We start from the raw sequence: 20958 nt of genomic DNA, 5'->3' as shown, positions 1-20958 counted from the left end.
CGTGGTCGTCAAAAGCGTGAACTTTGGAGACAGATGGGCACAAGGTCAGTGCTGACTCAGCTACTCTCCCACGAGCTGCACAGGTGGCTTCCTCTCCTACACTGTTCACATCCCCTCCTAAGAAGCTGCATGATCCCCACCCCAGGAGGATCCTGTGAGCCTGTGACAAGGCCCCAAGATGGCGTCCGGCACCCAGCATGCCTTGGTGGCAGTTATTGGTGGTTAATCTTTTCCCTAGCTCTTTTTCAAGGCCACCCGCTGCCCTTCTAGGAATTTATGGTTACAATTCTTAAAACCATTTTACATTAACAAAGCACTAACTGTGTACCCTCCAGGGGAAAAATGCCATGAAAACTAATGGAAAGCTCTTCCAGGCTTCCCAGCTTCTTATTCCCAGAGGAATGCTCGGGAAAAAATGTAAGATATTATCAGCATGGTCTTTACTATTTGAACCAGTCTTCCTTACTTGCAGAAAAGGTCATATGACAAACATGTCATAGTCTTGGTCCCTCAATACCAAAGGTAATAAAGGGCAAGAGCCCGATTATGCAAAATCACTGAGTATAACAGAAACCCTCTCTCAGTAAATCCAATACTAAGCCTCAGGTTAATCCTTACAATGTTAATGACTCAAAGGAAATGGATATTCCTTGTGAACTTCAACTATTCTGAACATATTTTTTGAATACTCTTGAAAGAAGTCAACATAATCCGGGCCTTTATGAGTATAGCTAGTACCACTAAAGTACACATGAAATTCTTTTAAAAAATGAGAATAAAAACCCAACAAATGAAATGAGAGACATACATAATCAAGCTCTATGCACTACAGCACTGTATCCACGGTTCCCTATTAGGATCCTAATAACATAGTACTGAGGGCCCTTCAAGTCTCTGCTTATTCAAAAAAAAGTAAAAGAAACTGATTCTACCAGTGATTCTTTCAGACAAGTTTACTACAGGACAGTTCCTCTGGCAAGAATTTTGCCAAGGCCAATTGCAAACACTGGTTATCTTTTGCTGACCAAAGTTCTCATCAAACTAGTGAGGGAAAAAAAAAAAGAAAAGAAAAAAAAAAACTAATGGCTGCCTAATAAATTCAGTTTGTTTTATAAACAAATACTTAATCCCTTAGTGTCCATGAAGGAAAAACAAGCCTAAAAATGTAAAAAGATTAAGAAATACGTTTTTCTGTGGGTACACTGCCAGTGCCCTGGCAGCTCACATTCCCCACCCCAGAAAAGTGTCACAAACAGGACAATTTCAATTTTAATAGTTAAGATTTTATGAGAACTCAATGGACATTAAGACAAAAGCTTAAGAGTCAGAAGGATATGATCTTAGAAAAGCAAATTGGAATCTGGCAAACAAAGCCCGGCACGTTTTCCATTTCCCACAGCAAGCACTGCTGTATCTGGGAGTGCCGCACTACACAGTGCCCAGCACATCACAATAATTACTATACTTACAGCAGGACAACGTATAATAGTAAGATATCTGCCATGTACTTACCACTTACTATGTATCAGTCACTGTACTAAGAACTTACGTATACAACGTGCATGTATATATGCATATATAACGAATATAAAAATATGTATATATTTACATGGATATTAAGCCCATACTTTATACAGAAATCTTATGAATATATAAATATACACACACACACACACATACCCTTGTTTAATCCTTAAAATAACACTGAGGCAAATGGCATTCCCATTCTGCAGATGAAGAAAACTATAGTTAAGAAGACTAAATAGGCCAGGCCCAGTGGCTCGCGCCTGTAATCCTAGCACTCTGGGAGGCCAAGGTGGGAGGATCCTTTGAGCTCAGGAGTTCGAGACCAGCCTCGAACAAGAGCAAGACCCCGACTCTATAAAAAATAGAAAAAATTAGCCGGGCATGGTAGCACATGCCTATAGTCCCAGCTACTCAGAAGGCTGAGGCAGAAGGATCGCTCAAACCCAGGAGTTTGAGGTTGCTGTGAGGTAGGCTGACGCCAGGGCACTCTAGCCAGGGCAACAGAGTGAGATTGTCTCAAAAAAAGAAGACTAAGTAACCCTCCCATGGCCACAGTCAGGAAGACAGGATATTTATCCATATCTGTCCTATTTCAAAACTTGGGTTGTAACAACAACTGAATAGCCACACAGGAAAATGAGAGAGAATGTACCATCATACATCTTGTAAAAGTTCTGACCATAAAGCCAGCCATCTACCTCTGTAATTAGAGAACTGTGTTGGGTATTCCCTCGCCAGCTGACTACACCTTGTTCTGCAAATCCAGGCTCCAGGGCGAAGGCCACCTCCTCCAAGGCTATGTCCCTTCTTCTAAGCAAAATGAAGCAACTCCTGAAATCACCCCAATGAAAGTATTAGGTTATTAAGTATGAAATGTCCTGTTTCCTTAAGTACTAAGTTTGACAGTTGGTATCTGTGACATTTCACTTTGACACTTCTAGTTTTATTTTTATTGTGAAGGTACATCCTCAGTCTTGCAAACACACATTTTGGCTTGTGATTATCTTTCAAATTTTTTTTTAGAGAAAATTTTGTGAAACCACGGATAAATCAAAAATTCGTGTTGTTTCTGAATATGAGTTCCATCGTGGAACCACTGCAGCACAGACACCTCGAAATATCCACAAAGTGTTTAGGAAGGATGTGGCTAATGTACACACATTTGAGAAGTTCCATTCTGGTGATTTTAATAGAGAAAATGAGCCACATGGGCAACCTGAGATCAAGATGGGTAATGATGACCTGAAAGCTGTAGTAGAAGCAAATCCCTCTCAACCTATGCATGAATCAGCAGCAAGGTATGACATTACCATTCCAACAATACTGGACCATTTGAAACAAATCAGCAAGGTAAAGAAGCTGGGTAGATGGGTTCCACATGAATTAAATGAGCAACAGCAGAGAAATCATCTTGAAGCTTGTCTTTCTTTGTTGTCACAACACAAAGGTGAACCATTTCTATACCATATTGTTACATGTGATGAAAAATGTATTCTTTTGACAATCGCAAGTGTTCGGCACAATGGCTGGATAAAGATGAAGTGCCTAAACACAGTCCAAAACCAAATATTCATCCAGAAAAGCTAATGGTGTCTGTTTGGTGGTCCAGCACTAGTATTATCCACTATAGCTTCATAGAACCTAGTCAGTTGATTACATTTGATGTCTACTGTAACCAACTGACGAAATGATGAGGGTGCTTGCGATTAAGCAGCCATGACTGGTCAACAGAGACAGGCCAATCCTCTTGCAAGACAATGCTCAACCACATGTCACACAAACAACTCTGCTCAAACTACAAGAAGCTGGACTTGGAAACTCTCTATCATTTACCACATCCACCAGACCTTGTACCAACTGTCTACCAGTTATTCTTGGCTTTGGACCACTTCTTGCAAAGAAAAATATTCAATGCTCAACAAGCTGTGGAAAACTCCTTGCACAATTTCATCACCACTTGCTCTCTAGGCTTCTTCACTGCTGGCATAAACAAACTACCATTAAGATGGCAAAACTGTGTCAATAATTTAGGTACATACTTTGATTAATTGTGCTACTTCTTAGGCCGGAAGCAGTGGCTCACACCTGTAATCCTAGCACTCTGGGAGGCACAGGCAGGCGGATCCCTCAAGGTCAAGAGTTGGAAACCAGCCTAAGCAAGAGCGAGATCCCATCTCTACTACAAATAGAAAGAAATTAATTGGACAACTAAAAATATATAGAAAAAATTAGCCGGCCATGGTGGCGCATGCCTGTAGTCCCAGCTATTCAGGAGACTAAGGCGAAAGGATCGCTTGAGCCCAGGAGTTTGAGGTCGCTATGAGCTAGGCTGACACCACGGCACTCTAGCCCCAGTAAACAGAGTGAGACTCTGTCTCAAAACAAAACAAAAAAAAAATTGTACTACTTCTTGATATATAAATTAAACTTTTGATTCAAAATCAGATATTTCACATTTAATGACCTAATAGCTTTATAACCAAGCATACGAGCGTACTGCAGTATACAAGGTAACCCACCTACCATAGGTTTCCCAAATTGAGAAATCAAAATCTAGGTAACCCTCCTTCTGTACATTGGGAAAGAGTGGTGGAGAGGTGACCTGTTGCTCATTCTCTAATATTCTCAGCCATTCGCCAACACCTAAAAAATTCACAATTCCTTGCCCATGAAATGACAGGATTCACTGTTTCAAATGCATTCTGTGGTATTCTAAAGGTCTCTTCAGGCACTGGTGGGGAGGAAGAAGAAAAGGGAGGGGAGAGAGGAGGAGAGGAAGGGAGGAGGGAGTGGGAGACAGAGAAGGGGAGGAGTAACAGGAGGGACAGGATGCACCCTTCCACCCCAGCAGCTCCACAATCACCTATTTGCATCCCTGGCTGTTGTATTACAATGTATTTGAAGAATAGTTTCCATTGCTAACACTATGACTGTGAGCTTGCCAAAATTAACAGGAAACAAAATACTGAAAAGGTACCTAATTGTTGATTTTTTAAACTAAATGTTCATAATTGTGAATGCCTGCCAGTTAGAAAGAGATCCTTTTGTTTCCCTCTTCTCCACTTTCTCTATACTCTCTTCTCTTGTCCTATACCCTTCCTTGTTCTCCATTTTTTATTAATATACACAGTAGTGAAAAAAACATAGTAGTGAAAGAAATGTGTGTCATCTCATTCATTCATTTTTTAGACAGGGTCTTCCTCTGTCACCCAGGCTGGTGTGCAGTGGTCTGATAATAGCTTACTACAGCCTTCAAATCCTGGGCTCAAGTAAGCCTCCAGAGTAACTGGGACTACAGGTACGCACCACCACACTCAGATAATTTTTTATAATTTTTGTAGAGAAAGGGTCTCAGTATGTTGCCCAGGCTGGTCTCGAACTCCTGGCCTCAAGCAATCCTTCTGCCTCAGCCTCCCAAAGCACCGGGATTACAGGTGTGAGCCAGGGCACCTGGCCATGCCCATTATTTAAGACAGAACATAGACCAGTGTTTTTAACACTAATGGAATCCTCCAGAAGACCCAGAAAACTAGCTTTCCTCTGCTCTCTGCCCTGTTATCACTGTTGCTGGCAGCATCACATTAGACGGCCCAAGAGAACACATTCTATGTACCTTGAAAGCTAGGGCACAGATCTCATGATCCTTTCCATAGATCATCTCCCTAGATGCAGAAAAAGCAGCTGACAAAATTCAACATCATATTTTGAATTTCGTAATAAAAATTGTCAACAAATTAGGTATTGAAGGAACTTAACAGAACAAAGGCCACATATGAAAAGCCCACAGCTAACATCATACTAAAAGAGAAAAAAGTAAAAGCTTTTCCACGAAGATTTGGAACAGGCAAAAATGCCCATACTCACTCCTATTCAATATAATATTACAAGTCTTAGGCCAGAGCAATTAGGCAAAAAAGAGAAATAAAAATGGCATCCAAATTGGAAAGTAAGAAGTAAAATTGTCTCTGTTGACAGATAATACTATCTTACATGTACAGAACCTTAAAGATTCCACCAAAAAATAAATAAATAAAATAAAATAAGTGAATTCAGTAAGGTTGCAAGGTACAAAAATCAATACACAAAAATTAGTTGTGTTTCTATACACCAACAGTAATAATCCAGAAGGAAAATTAAGAAAACAATCCCATTTACAGTAGCACCAAAAAGAATAAAAAACCCAACCAAAGAGATGATAGACTTATACACAGAAAACTACAGAACACAGCTGATAGAAATTAAAGACACAAATAAATGGAAAGACATCCTGTGTTAATGGATTGGAGGAACAGTCCTAATATGTCCATACTACTCAAAGCAATCTAGATTCAGTACAATCCCTATCAAAATCAATTTTTTATAGAAATAGAAAAACAATCCTAAAATTCATATGGAATCAGGAAAGGCCCTGAATAGCCAAAGCAATTTTGAGCAAGAAAAACAAAAAACAAAGTTGGAAACATCATTCTTCCTAATTTCAAAATATATTACAAAGCTACAGTAATCAAAACAGTATCATATTATAAACATACAGATCAATCAAACATGATAGAGAACCCAGAAATAAACCCATGCATATATGATCAGCTAATCTTCCACAAAGGTCCCAAGAATATATAACCAGGAAAAGACAGTATCTTCAATAAATGGTGCTGAGCAAGTTGGATATCCACAATCAAAAAAAAAAATGAAATTGGAGCCTATATTACACCATACACAAAAATTTACTCAAAATGGATAAAGATTTGAATGTAAGATCTGAAACCATAAAACTCCCATAAGAAAACACAGGGGAAAAGCTTCTTGACATTGGATTTGGCAACGATTCTTTGGATATGACACCAAAAGCACAGGCAAAAAAAGCAAAAATAGATAAGTGGGACTAGATAAAGCTAAAGAGGTTTTGCACGACAAAGGAAACAATCAACAGAGTGAAAAGGCAATCTACAGAATGAGAGAAAATATTTGCAAACCATATATCTGACAGGGGGTTAATATCCAGAACATATAAAGAACTCCCAAAACTCAACAGCAATAAAAACAACCCAATTAAAAAATGGTCAAAGGAATTCCATAGACATTTCTCCAAAGACATACAAATAGCCAATACATATATGAAAAAATGTTCAACATCACTAATCATCAAAGAAATGCAGGCCGGGTGCAGTGGCTCACGCCTGTAATCCTAGCTCCCTGGAAGGCAGATGCGGGAGGATCGCTCAAGGTCAGCAGTTTGAAACCAGCCTGAGCAAGAACAAGACCCCATCTCTACTAAAAATAGAAAGAAATTACTTGGCCAACTAAAAATATAAAGAAAAAATTAGCCGGGCATGGTGGCACATGCCTGTAGTCCCAGCTACTCAGAGGCTGACACCGTAGGATTACTTAAGCCCAGGAGAATTTGAGGTTGCTGTGAGCTAGGCTGACACCGCGGCACTCTAGGCTGACACTCACTCACTCTGAGCCAGAGCAACAGAGTGAAACTCTGTCTCAAAAAAAAAAAAAAGATATAAAAAAAAAAAAGAAATGCAAATGAAAACCATAATGAAATATCACCTCACACCTGTTAGAATGGCTATTGTCTAAAAGACAGAAGATAACAAGTGTTAGTGAGGTCAGGGAAAAATTCGAACCCTTGTACACTGCTGGTGGGATGCAAACTGGTACAGCAGCTACAGAAAGCAAGATGGAGGGAGATGCCACAAAAAATGTAAAACTAACTACCATATGATCCAGCAATCACACTTCTGGGTATATATGCAGAAGAACTGAAATCAGGGTCTCAAAAAGATAGGTACATTCCCATGTTCATCACAGATTTATTCACAACAGCCAAGATCTGGAAACAACTCAAATGTCCATCTACAGATGAATAAAGAAAATGTGGTACTGTAAGATGACTATAGTTAAAAATAATAGTTTCAAATAGCTAGATGGAGGATACTGAACATTCCCAACACAAAGAAAATGAAAAATGTTTGAGATGCTGGGTATGCTAATTAGCCTGATCTGATTGCTATGTATGTACTGAAACATCGCTATGTACCCTATAAATATGTACAAGTATCATTTGTCAATTTAAAAAATAATAAAAATTTTAATAATTTTTAAAATGTAAAACAATTTGAAATTTGAAAAGAAAATGTGGTATATACATACCATGGAGTATGTATATACTATACATATAGTATATACATACTATATATTGTATGTATACTATATTGTAAGGCTAATATATAAATTAGCCTTACAAAAGAAGAAAATTCTACCATTTATAACATGGATGGATCTGGAAGACATTACGTTAAGTGAAATAAGTCACGGAATGATGAATATTATATTACATGCTTCCTCTCATATAAGGCATCAAAAACAGTCAAATTTATAGAAGTAGACAATAGAATGGTGGTTACCAAGGGATAGAAGTGGGATATAGGGAATTGTTGTTCAATAGATATGAAATTACAGTTTCATGAAAAAAGTTGCAGAGACCTGCTATACCACATAGTGCTTATAGTTAACCATAAGGTATTGTGCACTTAAAAATGTAAAAGGATAGATCTCATGCTAAGTGTTCTTACCTCTCACACCCACCCCAAATAAAAGGATACAAGGAAATTTTTGAAGGTGATGGATATGTTTATTGTCTCGATCGGGGTGATGGTAATGCAACTTCTTTAAACACAATAGCCAGTTCGTCCTTATTACAAACCCAACAGTAAATCTCTCAAACAAGGTCATAACTGTGGCATAACTGTGGCCTCCACACAAGGCACTGCATACTGGGGTCTCACGTGAAAAGCCAGCAACCTCTGAAACCCTTCACCGACCACACTGTTCTCAGAGTCTCTTAGGAGTCAACCTTGTCCTCACTATCCTCCCAGTTGCCACAACAGCTGCAGCTGCAGGAGCATACCCCTTCTTTAAGCAGAATAGCCAAATTCCATAAATGCCACCCTTTCTTCTCATCCCCCTCCAAAAGCAGGGGGCGTCCCACAATAGATAGAATATTTCATTCACACACTGTCTGAAGAACAATTTTTCCCAAGAGAAACTGGGTAGTTAGATTCTCAACCAGATGAGGAGCTTATTCATGACAATCTCAAATGACTCATAACAAGGCTGTTGTCTGTCTCATAATTGTTCACAAATTTTTCAAATCATGAAGTCATCTATGTCATAAATTTAACCCTTCATTTCCTTACAGCACTTTTGATAACACTTTTGATTACATTACAATATATATATATATAAGCTTCTGCCAATAGAAGTTTGTTAAAGAATACAAATTATAATTACCACACACTAAGTGCCAACACCATGTTGGCAACAGAACAGAATTTTAAATAATAGTTGTCCTGTGGGCATATAATCTAAATCCACTTGCAAACTGTAAGTACTTGGCTCTCCTTGGCTCTTTTATCCAGTAATCTATAAATACTGCATACAGCTGGGACTTTCTCTAAGCCCTGGGAATGAACTAGTTCTAGCAAGATCAGAAACTGGTAGTTTCTGCAAAGAACAGTTATAGCTCTCTTTTTAATAATAAAAAAAAGGTTTAGTTTCCTTTGCTGACCCTCAGAAATTAGAATAGTCTTTTGGAAGACCCAGGTTGCTTCAGTTAAACTGAGGGTAACCAACGAAATATTCTGCCCATGCTTGGGCTAGAACTTCAAAAGTGGAAGTATAGCAGAGGCAGGCCACTGTGATAATCAATGGGCTGATGAAACTCAGGAAACCCAAACTGGGCATTGGCCAGCTAACCTGTCATCATCTGCAGGCTGCCTCGTGGCAGTAAGAACTCTGATCTGTGCTAAGTAATGGACATAGCTGCTATAGTTCATCTCACTACCATACATATTAAGAAACAAGACAGATTCAGAGGGTACGGGGAAGAAACAGAAGTATAGAGAAAAGGAAAAGCCACTAATTAAACAAAAAAGGACCCTTTCTGGACTACAAGAACTCATAATTTATTTACATTTCGTTTTTTAAAGAAACTCAGCAATCAGCCGGGCATCTCTGCAGTACTGTTCTTCCTCTTAATTCAACCTCAAGACAATACCTAAAATTGCCCCTAGATTGTCAGTGGCTTCAATAACAATAGTGTAAGCAACTTTCTAAATTTAGGAAACCTATGAATCTGATTTCCTCAAAAGTTCATAGAGTAAGAATAGGCCAATGCTTTTAAGTGGAAAGCAATCTCTGTTTTGCACACAGCCATGAGCATCCAAGGGGAAGTATCTCGGGCAAGCTTCTACAGCAATCAGCATGAAAGCAGAGAGATTTTTCTTTCCTTTCCCAGCGGTGAGGCTACAGCTATTGAAGTGCTGCTACGGAGCAGTGCTGCAAGGGACTTCTGTTATCTAACCTACTGTTATCTAACCAACACCGGGGCCAGGAATGACCATCTTGGTTACTACACAATGACCAAGGCACTCCTCTGAGGGGCTGTGCTCCAGTGAAGCATGGACATTTGACAAAGGATACATCCAACATTCACAGAGAACAAGAAGGCACTGAATTTATCACCACAAAGAGGAGATCATGAAACAATCCAAGGTCAGTTAGCCTATACAAAAAGAACCACTCTGCCCTCCTTAAAAAAAAAAAAAAAAAAAAAAAAAAGCTGCCTAATTTTTGCAGAGACCTGCTGTCAGAAAGACTAACAATAGTTTTCTATCTACTCTCTGACAGTCTGAGCTTGAATGCTTTGTTGAAGCATTTACTAGGGATCAAAATCACAAATACAGCTCCACCCCCTTTGCCATATTTATGTCCAATCTCTTTAGCTGGCAGAAATGTCCTTTGTGGGTGGTCAAGGACAAATGGCATTAAAGCCTATTATTCAGCTTTTCATGTAAGAAGGCTTAATGTGTCAGCTGCATTTTAATCTAAGGTTTATATGCTTACCTTCAGAAAATTCCCTTTAGAAACATCAATGAGGACTTTTTTCCTAGAATTCTTATTTTTTAATACAGGGCCTAATTATCATTTATAAATTTATTGGTATTTTAGCACTTGAAATAAAAGCCTTTAGAGGAGAAAAAGAGGCAGCTGCTGCAGAGTTAACAAGAAAGCCAAGATCTCTGCTGAGACCATCTAAATATATATCATGCCTCAAAAAATAAAAGAACACCAAGCTAATGCTTTCCACCGCAGGTATGTGTCTGAGCAAATGCCAGCACTACAAATCTTGACCTGGATTTTTTTTCGAGACTTCTATATTGACTTCTAATTAGAGACAGCAGACAAACACACACATTTAGTTCCTCTCCCTCCTAAAACCCTAATACAACAACACATTTCTTTTTAAAGGCATCAATCCACATGGACAAAGATAAAAGGAGCAAAGATTCAAATGTTAAGCTTTTTAAAGCTATAAATCAGACAGATGATAGCAACTAAACAGATTCAAAGAACCCAATTCTTCCAATTTTTGAAGCCCCATTCTTAATCATGAACAGACATTCAAACAAATAAAGCACCTAACCTGAAAGACAGAAACAAACAGGAAAAAAAGCAACTTAAAAGAAACAAAATTATGAGAATAAGAATGCTTCAAAAAGAAAAAAAAAATCATTAACCTTCTCAGAGAGCTAAGAAAAATTACTGTGACAAAATAATAGGATTCTGTAAAATAAAAGCATTCGGAGAACAGCAACAATAAAAAAGAACTGCCAGAAAATAAAAACATGATAACAGGCCGGGCGCTGTGGCTCACGCCTGTAATCCTAGCTCTTGGGAGGCCGAGGCGGGCGGATTGCTCAAGGTCAGGAGTTCAAAACCAGCCTGAGCAAGAGCGAGACCCCGTCTCTACTATAAATAGAAAGAAATTAATTGGCCAACTGATATATATATAAAAAATTAGCCGGGCATGGTGGCGCATGCCTGTAGTCCCAGCTACTCGGGAGGCTGAGGCAGAAGGATCACTCAAGCCCAGGAGTTTGAGGTTGCTGTGAGCTAGGCTGACGCCACGGCACTCACTCTAGCCTGGACAACAAAGTGAGACTCTGTCTCAAAAAAAAAAACAAAAAAAAAAAAACATGATAACAAACATGAAAAATGTAACAGGATTAGAAGATAAATTTAGGAAATATCCTAAGAATATAGCTTAAATGCAGAGGTGGAAAATAAAAGACAAGACAGTCATAGTGTAACAGAGGTAAAGGTCTGAAAAAGGGCAAAATGATTTATGATTTCTCTCTTTAAAACCCCCACCCTTTTGGGGAATTAAAACCTGCATTCCTGCCTGAAGCCAGTAATCAAACGGACAGGAAAATGTTCTTTGCTGTTTGTTTTCTACCATCTTAAACCACAGAGGACGGCTCAACAGAATTGTTGAAAAAGGTGACAAGATGTTCACCAGGAGATAAGATCAACTGAAACCACCAGCTATAGTTGAACAATACCCCAAAGCCATGACAAGGGACACTGGTCACAAAGACCCAAGGCCAACCACTGAAAAATTCCCCTTTAAAAAGCACTGCTTTTCTGCTTAAAGTCAGGATGGTTGTCTTTTGATACGATAGTCTGCCACCCTCCTCGTTTGCCAGCAAATTAATAAGATTTTCTTTCATTTTCCTCAAACCACTTCTCCTCATTCTTAGTTCTCACTGATTGAGCCTCAGAAACAAGTACCAAACTTTCAGTAACAATAGGACAAGTCAGTCAACATCTAACAGGAATTCCAGAAGGAAAGAACAGAGAAAACAGATGGGGGAAAATCAATAATGACATACTTTAAGAAAATTTCTAAAAATGAGGGATGTATGTTTCCAAGTAATGAAAACAGACTCCTGCCAAAGAATATTATCATGAAATTTAAGAACACTGAAGATAAAAGAACTATGAACCCAAGAGAAGAAGAAAAAATCTGACCATCAGCACTAGATGCCAGAAGGTGAAGAACAATGCCTTCTCCATTCTACAGCTCAATGAACTCCAACCTGCAGCCACACTATACGTTAAATATCAATGGGATATCCTCAAATAGATAACAAATGAAAAGTCTTACCTCCCATGTGCAATTTGTTAAGATGCTTCCAGAAAATGTGCTCTGCCAAAATAAGGGAGTAAGGAAAAGAATATGGAATGAGGGAAACAGGTAAGCCAATAAGCGAGATACAAGAAATTCCCAGAATGGTACTGAAGAGAGTCCCAACATGTGGTGCACAGCAGGCCTAGAGAGCAAGGAGTCTGGACTAGAGCAAAGTACAACACTGGAGCAAATTTCACGAGGGTGAGATTTCTTCAAGATGTAATTGATAAAATACCTGCTGTGTCTTAAGGTATTAAGAGGAGATTTACATGGAAGCCTAGTTGTAGTTATACTAATAAGGGCACAGAAAATTTTTTAAAAACAAGACCAGTAGTAAATCCAAGAAAAACAAAATTTGTGTGCGGGAAACTTAAACAAATTATACTATTATACAGTGCACCTGTGAACCCTGTTTGCATAGTATAAGGTAAATTCCAGATAAACAGGAGAGGAGGAAGAGAACCATGCACAATGGGGACTCAAGCTTTTCATAAGACACCCTGTGGAACTACTTAACCCTTTAAGAAACAAAACAAATGACTGCAATAAAAACAAAACCTAAAGTTATAAGGGAGATGACTATTACAATCTTTGCCTAATATTTCTTCAGTATAGCACCTGACAACTTACAAATCACTTTCACAAGGGTCTAATGATGTAACACCACAAGTCTGCAAGTTAGGTTACCTGCTTTACAGAGAGGAAAACAGCTCAGGTAAATTAAGTTAACTTGATCAAAGTGACACAAAATAACAAGGTGGCAGAGGTAGGACTAGAAAGAGCACTGGATGCACAGGGTGAGTCTGGGATTGACAACACAGTTGACATTAACTATGTGGGTAGGAGTCTAAAGGCAGAGGAGCCAAACTGAGTTTTAGAGCTCAGTAGTTCTCAAACTGGAGCCTATGTAGAAATCTACTTACAGTAGTTACGTGAAGTAGTCAAAATCATGGAAACAGAAAGTAGGATAGTGCTTACCAGGGATTGGGGGGAGGGAGAAAGGAGAGTTGTTTAATGGGTATGGAGTTTCAGATTTATGAGGTGAAAAAGTTCTAGAAATCTGTTGCACAACAATGTGAATATGCTTAACACCATTGAACTGTACACTTAAAAATCGTTACGATGGTAAATTTTATGCTGTTTAGTACAATTTTAAAAAAAGAATCACCTGGAGAGTTTGTTAAAACACTGATCGCTAGACCCCACCCCCAGGATCTCAATTGAGTAGGTCTGCATGGGACCTAAAAATTTCCTCTTCTAACAAGTTACCTGACACCACCATCCCAGGGACCAGAATTTAACCACCACTGCTCTAGTTCAAACATTCCAAACCTGAATGCACATTAACTTCACCTGAGGCCCTAGACCAAGCACACAAGAATTTAAGGGGCAGGGAGTTATGTAACTGGACATAAAGTGCCTCAGGGACATAAATTCCTAAGGGTGATTCTAATGAGAGCCCCTGGCCTGAACAGTAGCCCCTGCCAGCCAACAGTACAGTGTTTGTGACTAGGAGCAGGCCTGTGGCCACTCAGCCATACCCTGGCTGTGCCTCAATTTCCTCATTTGCAGAATAATCGTCACAGTTGTTGAGAATAAATAAGATAATCAACTCAGAAGAATTCAGGGTGGTGCCTATCACATAATGATAATAATGTTATTACTTTCTTGCTGACATTACAGGAAATAAGGTTGACCCTGTTTTCTCAGATATAAAATGGGGTCAGGTTAAAGGCAATGAAGAAACTATTAATATTCAATCCCAGACTACTCATCAAAGCAAAAGGCTCCCAGTGTACTTAGAACAAAGTATAAGTGAGATTAAATCTAAGAACCTATTATGATTCCCACAAATATTTGGCAAACTTAGGGTTGTTTCTAAAGAATTAGTAACTAATCCCTTTACTCTCTGAATAGGTGCTGTTATTTGGAATAAATATATCATTGTAAAACCAGATGTTGGAATCAATACTCAAACACCACCACCTCCATCTAAAACAACAAAAACAGTGAGATGTGTTCAGGAAGAAGGTAATGTAAGACTCATAGGAGAAATTCCTGAAGACATCTTCATGGTAAACAATTTGTCAAAAGAAATTGAAAATGAACACACAGGCATAGTTCACTCAAAAATACCTGAGCACCTCCCACACAGCAGGTGCCTGGCCGTGGTGGAGGACACAGCCACCTCAAGGCAGAGTGTGGCAGGCAGTGAAGCAGGTGGGTCCAGCCATGTGGCAAGCTTTGTGAATACTGAATAGCAAGCCCACTTTTCCTCAAAAGCACTGCAGGAAGAGCCAAAATTATGTTTTCTACTAAGTTTTTCCTTGCTTTCATAGCTGCATATTTTTGGGGTGTATCATGGATTACCCACAGTGATACACTAAGCTTCCAATATCTTGAGTCCACAGTAAATACAAAGAAATCATTGTCATTGTCCTCAGAAAGCAACAGGACCCTCCCCAGACGTCTGGGCCATACCAACATCTCAGACTCAAGGAAAAAAAAACCTCCTTCATTAAGTCATTTGAATAATTTCCCCACAAAGATCCTTAACAATTGCGGGAAAACATTCTTAATGAGGAAAATAGTGTCTATTTGTAGACAGAACTGGCTAATGGCCTTGAGAGCAGCACTCTGCAACAATCTGAACCTCTCAGTCAGTAATTACGTCCTCACACCATACTGACACATTCAGATCACCTCCCGACCACGAAAATGTTTATTTCCTCTACAGCTCAGAATACTGGATCTGATGGAGCAGTCAGAAAACATTTCCCAAGTGAGGGCCAAACCTGGATATCACTGACTGTCCCAAGCATGTGCCCACCAGAATGGAGCAATGCCAGCGTGGCTTTCCTTGTAGTATAATCCCCCTAAATATTTGGGGGCGGGGGGGGGGGTCACTCTCCATGCAGGCAGCTAAGGATCGATCAACTTTCAAGTAGAATATACAGAAACACTGCCCTTCTCATATACTTGGCTATTTCCCTGAAGCAGGCCTACTTTGTAGTGGTTTTTCCCCCTCTGCTTCCTTGATTTATTATTAACCCGAATGCCCCACAATCATAACACAGAAGCCAAGTGTGAGGACACAGAAATGAAAAGGACACGCTCCTCTACTGGCAGGGCTGTTTTAAAGGTTAACAAAAGAAACAAGGGATACAGAGGCTAGCGTGCATGAGGCACTATGCTAAGTGCCCTGCAAATATCCACTAATTCGATCCTTCTTTGAACCCCATAAGATAAATACCTTTATCTCCATTGGACATTTGAGGAAACTGAGCACAGAGAGGTTAAGAAATGTGACAGAAGCTCACACAAGCTAACAATTGAACCCAGTCTGGCACCAGAATCTCATGTTCTTAATCACTTCTTTATCCTGCCTCTCTCGGATATATCTTTCAGGTCAAAAAAGAGAATATACCTGAAGATGCTTTGCAAACTATAAAAAGATACATTAATAATAATTATTATAATAAACAGTGTGCCTCCCAGCACCAGGTAGTAACAGGTAGTAACCCTCCTAGTATCCCGATTTCCCTCTGAAGGGGACCATTTCCAGCTGTCATCAACTTAATGCCTTCATCTTCAGCTGAAGTGGTGCTAACTTCAGGCTCTGGGGTGACTTGGCAATGCAATCAGAGCAGGCCAATGGCCCTGGCCACAGTCACTGGTCCAGCAGCCAGGCATGTGGCCCATCTCGGCCAGGAATGTTGCTTGTGCAGCATCTTAATGATCATAGCAACAATGTGCACCTGAATAGTGGAAGTCTCCATTCGAACCCCAAGAACATGTGCCAAGAGGGATCCTCATGACCTTATCTGCATCCCCAATATAGCCCCTCCTGAACACAGATCCACCAAGACTTGCAATTACTTAAGTCCATATATTTTTTCACTTAAGATAGTTTGAACTGGATTTTCTGTCACTTGCAACCAGGAGAATCATCCTAATACTCTAAGACACTTTTTGTTCTATCAAGCTATATTTATCTGGACTTCAGTACTTTTCCCCTTTCTGAAAATACAACTTGAGAGACTAAAAAACTAAAATTTCAATTAGTTAGTCTTGACAAATCAACACTCCTGACGCTGAAGTTCTTGACAAGATGACTCTGTATTATGTAGAACAGAAGATCCATTTTTTCCCCAATACCACAGAACAAGTGATTTGGCCTATCATCAAATTTGGTTCAGAAAATTTATTTTTAACCCAAGGAGTTAGGCCTCCAGTTTCCAACTTTCTAAGGAAAACAACTATGATATTTATTTTCTCAGTCTTCTCAATTCTCATTTTCCCTCTAAATCTAAACTATATAGAATTACTAAAATGAAGAACAAGATTGAATTTTTTAAAGACATTTCAAACCCAGGAAGCAGGAGACATGAATGGGTATAAATCATTTCTTCCTCCTCCTAAAGAAGATCAACTACACATTAACTTTATTAATTTTGGCAATAAAACAAACCAGTTTGGAATTTTAATTACATTCATTAAACTAGTCATTGCAGCAGCTAACATTCCTTGTCTGTGGTTTCTCCAGGAGCCTAAAATTTCAGAAGAAAGCACGGTTGGTCACCTAGATCACTGCCTCAAAAGGTGGCAACAACACTACCTTTGATGTCCAATAGCTCCTGAGTCCACATATAAAAACGACCAGGGCTTCCTGAAATTTCACGTCTTTGAATTATTGCACACAGCTAAACAACTGCAACTACAACCCAACATCCAATCTCACGTCCTAAAAGACCTCTCATGCTGAAAGGAGGCAAATCCAGCCATTGTGGTTTATGAGGGCTCAATGACACAATTCAACTGTGTTTCGTCTGTATTAGTCTGAGGACAGTCAGGGTGGTGAATGAGCAGTTACTCCCAGTCCAAATGTCCACCCATAAAACATACGTGAGCACATATGAAAATGCTAACTGGGTTAAAAAGATGTTAGAAACAAGTTTCAAGTTTTCTAAAGAAATGTAAAAACAACCCTGTATTTTCTATGTTTACTACAATGCCCCTATAGCCTCCTATTAAGAAACAAACTTTTACAACTTTGAATAAGGAAACAGATAAGCATACCAACAGAGAGAGATTAATTTGTTATACTACATTCCAAACTCCATTATCTTGGTTTGCTGTCATTTCTGTTGAGCTTGATCATTTACTATTAAAATAGCATAAGACTGGCTGTCTGCTCGGCTTGGTCTGGTAAGCACTTCGAAGCTCATTGGCCCTTCTCCAGACGTAGTCGTCTTCAAACACTTTGGTTTTACCACATCTAAACAATTAGGACCTTTAAAACTGTAGTAATTTGTGCGTATGTCACACTGAATACTTCTCATACTGAAGTAACCATTAGATTTCATGGTTAATAATGGTAGCCAACATATTAGTTTTAAATTGAGGATCTGGCAATCCTATTTCCGTATTACACTTCTGATTTATAGAAAGCACAATTCTACAATGGAAAGTCAAGTTCATTGGAACCTCTTTTAAATCCCACAAAAACAAGAACCATATCTGATTATCACCATTTTATGCCTCAAATACAATAAGCACTCTGTAAATATTTGTTGGATGAATGAAGCCATTAACACTAAATTTAGTGGGGTCAGATTATTACATGACTATAGAGGTTATGATTACTATGTCCTTGCTTTTACAAAGTAAAGCAGGAGCTGGCAAAGTTTTTTGTAAAGGGCCAGATGGTAAATAATTTAGGCTTTGTGGGCCAAATGGTCACTGGTGTAACAACTCGACCCAAGTTTCTTTCGCAACTATTCAACTCTGCTGCTACAGCACAATATGTAAACAAATGAGCATGAATGGTTTTGAATAAAACTTTATTTACAAAAAAAAAGACTTTACCCATAAAAACATCCTAATCCCTGCAAGAACATCAAACAGTTAGAAATTGACAGACTTGCTCAGTTCAGCCAGACAAGTTTTATTGGGTCAAAATTTGGGCAGGGGCTACGTACTCATTCTCCACAATGCCTACCACTCCTTACTTAGTTAATTTAAGATGTGATACCAGCCTGGCCCACGTAAACCTTTGAATTTACAACTCACAACTTGCGATTCTTTCTCCTCACATAACACTTACTAATAATATTAACACCTAATGAACTTTAAATACTCATTGACTGCCTGTTGTTTGATATGTTCTGCACAGTCAAGGCAGAGAAGAGGATGTAGAAAACATGCCAGCAGGGAACAAAATGAAAAGGGACATGGTGAGTCATAGGAAGAACAGCAGGAATCATCACAGGACTGAAGAAACCACACACATAGCTCCCAAGTGTGTCTCAATCTTCTATCTGCGTCTAGATCCCTTCTTCACATCACAGCAGAAGCTCGGCATGATCTGGGACTGCCTCCACTGTAACATAAACCTTATTTATTTAATCCCTATTTCTGGTGGAGGTGCCGTGGTTTGGTAAACCCAAAAATTACCCACATCTAGTAGAATAAATAGTCATATTCACACAATGGAATGCTCTATGGCAATAAAAATGAATAACCTATAACTGTATGTAACAATATGGAGGAATCTCTAATACATTATTGAATGAGAGAACCCAGACACAAAAAAGTACAATTTGTATTATATATTACATGTGCACACACACACACACACACACACACACGTGCAGAAAAAAAAACAGGAGAAACTAATTTATGCTGCTAGAAGTCAGGGCACTAGTCATCCACGGAGTGGCATATAGTTGACCCTTGAACAACACAGGTTGAACTGTGAGGGACCACTTATATGACGGTATCTTTCAATAAATATATTGGAAAAATTTTTGGAGATTTGCAACAATTTTTAAAAACTCGCAGATCAACCACATAGCCTAGAAATACAGAAAAAATTAGGTATGTCATGAATGCATAAAATATATGTAGATATGTGTTGACTATGTTATCAGTAAATCTTCTAGTCAATAGTAGGCTATTAGTTAAGTTTTGAGGGAGTGAAAGTTTCATTCAGATTTTCAGTTGCATGGAGGAACCCCTGAATTGTTTAAAGGTCAACTGCAGCAGCTGGAAGAAGGCATGAGATTGTGTTGGTAATGTTCTGTTTCTTAATCTGGGCGCTGGTTACATAGATGTGTGCAGTTTGTGAATTATATCAAACTCAACACTTACATGTATTTTCTGTTATGTATGTTTCACTTCTATAGAAAAGTTATAAAAAATTACCCTGTATCTAAGTGGTCTAGGGCTAGTCAGGGCCCCATATGCCCTCCCTTCGTTCATCTTTCAAATCCCCTTTCACCTTCCTCATCTTTTCAAAGCATGAACAGAGGCCAAAGAGCAAAAAAGCAAACTAGACCATTCAGATCTACCTATGATTCCAAACACAGCTCTTTCTGAATGTCGGTATCTTTCAAAGAGCCTTTACTACTGTCACTAACCTTTTGTTCTAAATCAGAAAAGAGAGTTTAAGAAGCCACAGCTCCCTTAAACGGCTTGCTTAAATAGACTTCTTTTAAAATATGCCCTAAATGGGCAGCTCTCGTTCATAAACATCTATAAAAAATGCTCAGATTCACAGGGACCACATGAGGAAGATACCGTAAATAAATTGTAACTGAGACTGGAATGTAGAACAGTCAACAGGCACCCTGCAAGAATCACAGGTAACTGATTTTGTAATTGGCTACAATGTGTAATGACCTACAACTATAATCACAGCTGAACACATCTTTGAGATTTTATGTAAAGTCTCAATTCCAGTAGTCAAATTATGGGGCTGGAAATCATTTTTAATCTCTCTAATATTGATTTTAATATATTAACTTCAATTTCCTATTACTCACTCATATTCTTTTCCACATTTTTCTTCAAGATTAGGTTTTAAAAATCAATTAAGACCCTTGATCACATTAGAGCACAAAGATGGGGCTAACTTGTGAATGCTGATCAGGAAGAAGGCAAGGGCGGTAATCAGATCCACTAACTTAACCATAAAACATCAACCATGGGGGAGGGGAGGTGTAGGGAATGAAGGAAACACAGTTAATTCCTCTCTCTTAGGGCACATGTATAGTTAGTGCAAATTCCATGCTTTTATATTCAGAAGTTTCTCATATCAAACTAATTCATATTGCTTATCTATCCACAAAATAAATCACTGTTTAAAAATTTTTTAATATGACTTTATTTCTATCAGCTACGAAGGGAGCATAATTCAAAGTCACACTCTTTAACAAAAAAATGTAACAGTATAATTAAATGATTCTGTGTCACACAGCTTATGATAGTTCTAAAATTTCTTTTAGGGGAGAATATCCTTACTTTTAAGAATTTAGGAGAAAATATCATGATGTCTGCAACTTACTTTCCCATATTTCAGCAAAAAAATGCACAAACCCACCTACAAA

The 20958-nt window shown here is 38.7% G+C and overlaps 1 protein-coding gene across 7 annotated transcripts in view; it reads right to left on the bottom strand.

The window, feature by feature from the left end:
- The window catches only part of SGMS1 (sphingomyelin synthase 1), a 285202-nt gene that overhangs the window by 229193 nt on the left and 35051 nt on the right, over positions 1–20958 (bottom strand). The gene's annotated exons all lie outside the window — the stretch shown is intronic.

This window comes from Microcebus murinus, chromosome 14 (assembly GCF_040939455.1).
Source record: "Microcebus murinus isolate Inina chromosome 14, M.murinus_Inina_mat1.0, whole genome shotgun sequence".
In the NCBI taxonomy this organism is placed as follows: domain Eukaryota; kingdom Metazoa; phylum Chordata; class Mammalia; order Primates; family Cheirogaleidae; genus Microcebus; species Microcebus murinus.
Note: the sequence above shows the minus strand (reverse complement) of the source record. Positions and strands in the feature narration are given on the sequence as shown.